The sequence below is a fragment of the Cyprinus carpio genome, chromosome A14, assembly GCF_018340385.1.
Source record: "Cyprinus carpio isolate SPL01 chromosome A14, ASM1834038v1, whole genome shotgun sequence".
In the NCBI taxonomy this organism is placed as follows: domain Eukaryota; kingdom Metazoa; phylum Chordata; class Actinopteri; order Cypriniformes; family Cyprinidae; genus Cyprinus; species Cyprinus carpio.
In genome coordinates this window covers 13,010,256-13,014,407 of record NC_056585.1, presented here as the reverse complement: position 1 = coordinate 13,014,407, position 4,152 = coordinate 13,010,256, and the positions used below count along the sequence as shown (strand labels likewise).

Genomic DNA, 4,152 nt, shown 5'->3' with positions numbered 1-4,152 from the left:
GGCTGGGAAATAGCAGTAATGTAGTCAGTCAGGAATGCCATTACTGTAAGATTCACACACCCCTACGAGATTCCAGTGCACCGGTGAGACGGATTGTCAGAGCCAGAGTGAGAAAACGCCTGGAATTTACATTAATGCATATTTAGAAGTACAGGGATAGTTGCCCCATCAACTGAGAACTCTTTCTAAACACATTAAACAAATTAAATTGGCTCTTTCTTCATTTTTAAATTCTGTTACACTCTTAATTCTGTGTAAATTATGAAATCCAGTTATAGGGCCCATTAGTCATGGATCTGGAAAGTTGGGGAGGGGAAGGGACTTAACATCCAAAGCATGATGCAACAAAACTACATGCGTCTCATTTCTGAAGAATCTGACTACACTGTAAGCATTTTTTTTGGATTAGCATTGATTTGCATATGATCATTTACAAACTGAACATGTCACAAAATCATTTTGCAAGAAAGGAAGACCAGTCAATTAAATTCTTAATACCAACCCCAAAAAACAGCTTGCTACACATATGAACAAGAAAAAAAATAAAAAATAATAATAATTATAATAGTAAGAAGTCTTTCGGAAGTAAGGAATGCATGTTTACATTTTTGAATATATTAAAATTGAAAACAGTTGTTCTATTCTAATAATACTAATAAATGCATCCTTCTTGAGCATAAAAGACTTTTGAACGGTAATATAAGAACAGTATAAAAATGGTAAATACAGTATATATACTGTATATATAATGTATTTTACCTTTTTTTTTCATTTAACACTATTATTTAACAATATAATATAAGTCCGTCTGTTCTCAAAGAAACTAATAACTACATTTAAATAAATCCCAGAATATTAATTGCATTAGTACCCATTACAGTTTTTCAAAAAAATAAAAATAAAAAAATAAAATAAAAAAATAAAAATGCTTACACACAGTATTTTAAACTATGGCTCCATTTCTGAAAACCAAAAACAAAACCTCAAAACAAACACACAACATGCAAAATGTCACACATATATTGCAAAAGTACTATGTATGTATGTATGTACTACACACACACACACACACACACAATATACAATATGTGTACAATGTACCTGATCACTGGGTGTAGGTCATCAGTTAATGAACGATGTATTTAAATGGCAATGTTTACCAAAACAAAAGAGCTGTTAGTTTTGAATGATGTGTTTAGTTTTGCAATAAAAGTTTTACAATAGCAATCTGAGTTTAAAACATGTAATGTGCTTTTAGTTTTGCAGACTTGGTCTAAAGATTAGGTATATGAGTGAATGGTTTCAATGAGTGGGTCTTAAGTACCACTTTTAGTGTTTAAGCAATAAAAAAAAAAAAAAAAAACATAAAAAAAAATTGTAATGGTCTTGGAATTGTTGACCTTGGCTTGACTTTGGGAAATTTTCTTTTCTCTGTCAATTAAAATCTTCAGCTTGTACATATGCCATGGCAAAAAGAAAGAGCAAGAACAAGATGAAAAAAAAAAAATTACAAATCACACACACACACACACACACACACACATATTTATATATATATATATATATATAGATATAATATATATATATATATATATCTATACGGTTTCAACGGCAACAACATAAACAAACATTACTGCTCATGCGCGCTTTTGTGGCCCTAACTTAACTTCTGGTACACTTCCAAACAGTATCAATAACAACAGCTAAGTAGTCCCTCTAGAGTAGATTATTTTTGATAACAAGTAAAATTCGTTTGCTGCGTAAATCAAACTTAGTGAAAATGATTTAAAGCGGGAAAAACAGGGGTTTCCCCAGTAACTGCTGTACATAAAGCAGCGCTGAGCTCACAAACACTGCTTTATCAGGCATATAACATGCAAGATAAAATGAAAATTACATCAAAAATTGAATAGACTAATTAAAGATAGTCTTCCTTCAGAAATACAGTGATATAAAAACACCCGCACCTCGTTTTGATTTGTAAATGTGCAGTAAGTTACGTGCTCATGTTTATTCAACAAAGCATTTTAAAAAATCGGTCAGTTTTGATATTGTGAGCACCACAAATAAATTAATGTATGGGAAACACATCCCACAGCACAACCATCTGAGCCCAACTTCAGTCTACTCATCACCTTGACTTTAACTGCTTTTGTAGACGGCGCTATAGCCAGACTGATAAACAAACAAACACAGACATTAATCACTGATATCAACTGCAATTTATTTCAGTTCAGTATTTGCTATGAAAATAATTTTTGAAGAATTTATATGAGATTATGAAAAAATATGGTAATAAGTTAATGTTTTTAATAATATTCAAAATTATTTATTATAATTACTTTAAATTAACGTGTTAACATGTTAAACAGCTAATTGTATTCATCATATTTTCATGTATTTGCGTCTCATCCTTTTCACAGATGTCATGCTAATCTTCTATGTTTTCATCCAATTTACTATATGTACCGCCTTAGCACATTTTTTTTTTCAAACGTATATACAAATCTTAGCATGCACTGGTTTCAAAGGTGGGGAATTCGCTAAAATAGGTCCTTAATCCAATTCCAGTGGTGTTGGATCTGGCTTGCTCCTGCACAAATGAAACACTGGTGTCACTTCTTATTGCTTTCGTGCTCTTGCCTATCGATCTAACCCAGCTCACCTCTCTCACTCTCTCCCTCACTGTCCTGTTGCCCTCAGAGATACATTTAAAAGAACAGGGTAAACACTCACTATTCATAAATAAGCTTTTAAAGGGGTCATATGACGTAGCTAAAAAGAAGATTAGGTTGTGTATTTGGTGTAATGCAATGTGTTTATGTGGTTTAAGGTAAAAAAAAAACCATTATTTTCCACATGCTGTACATTATTGCTTCTCCGCTATGCCGCTATGCCCCGCATTTCTGAAAACCAATAAACCCATTACAAACGAGGCATTTGTTGCATCCAGTGGGGACATAATTACTGATTATAATAACTTATAATGTTGTTGTTGTTTTTTTACGCGTTGCATTGTGTATCGCACCTAAAAAAAAAAAAACCACTTCATCATTTATCAGACAAAAAAAAACAAACAACAAGCGCTACTCTACACTGCTCAAAACTCGCGTTTGAATCATCAGTGGCAAATAAAAAATGGCTGTGAGACAGAAGCGCCAGACTGTCCTTGCAAAGTTGGAACTACCCCACTTTATAGAACAACCTTTGAGCACAGACCCATTGTAGGCTACTCTGCAGGTTCAAGGAAACAGTCCTCCATAAAAGGCATCACACAGCATCACACACTACGGGCTTGAGTGAGAAACGGCCAGTGGACTTGAGAACAGCGCAGCCGGCGGATTAGACGAAGTAGCAGCCAGGCGGGCTTGTGGCAACCACATGTGATGACCCCGGGCTGGACTCTGCTTCATCCACGGTGAAAGCCGATGCGATGATCCACAGCACGAAGTTTATGTATTTCCTCGGTGTCCAGCAAGGATCAGCTCTAGGCATGACGAAGTGGATATCATCCTCTTTTGGAAGGCCAAACTAAATAGTTTCGCTTTCACAATGAAACACACAGCATCTCCACAACATGGAAGTGGCGGCAGCAATACTACACTGAGAATAAAAGTTACGCCTTCATTCTTTGCGTGAACATTTGGGCGGTATTATGCAAATCTTACCACACAGTGACACAGACAAGTTGGGCATGTTTAAACGAGGCGTTTTAGGAGGACGTGGACAAGTCTTAACTTTTATTAAGAATATCTCTTTGGATTTGAGACTTTAGTCTTTGCAACTTTACAGATCTTCTTTATGCACCAAGAGCTTGTAACACTCTAAAGAGAAAGGAAAAATTTTAATTGCATCATATGACCCCTTTAAGGTCTTTCCCTCTCATAAACTTGATGAAACTTCACGGGCCAATGGGCAACATTAGAGAAGGAAGGTTAAGTGGTGACCGCACTGTCGTCACCTGTGGGGATGCATCACAGCCTGGCTACTATTATGGATAATGTATACTGTTTACTCAGCTACTAAATAAGCCCTGTTCATTCATGTATTAACAATCTGAAAAGCAGTTCAATGCTATTTAAAGGGAAAGAGAATTTCTTACAATAGCATTAACACTAATCGAATATGAAGCTGTGAACTGTACACCAATCG

At 35.1% G+C, this 4,152-nt stretch overlaps 1 non-coding gene across 1 annotated transcript; it reads right to left on the bottom strand.

The window, feature by feature from the left end:
- Positions 1-2,377: 2,377 nt before the first annotated feature.
- Positions 2,378-2,480, bottom strand: LOC122147603. The gene has a single exon (XR_006161693.1). It is a non-coding gene; the product is annotated as a U6 spliceosomal RNA (small nuclear RNA).
- Between the last annotated feature and the right edge of the window lie 1,672 nt (positions 2,481-4,152).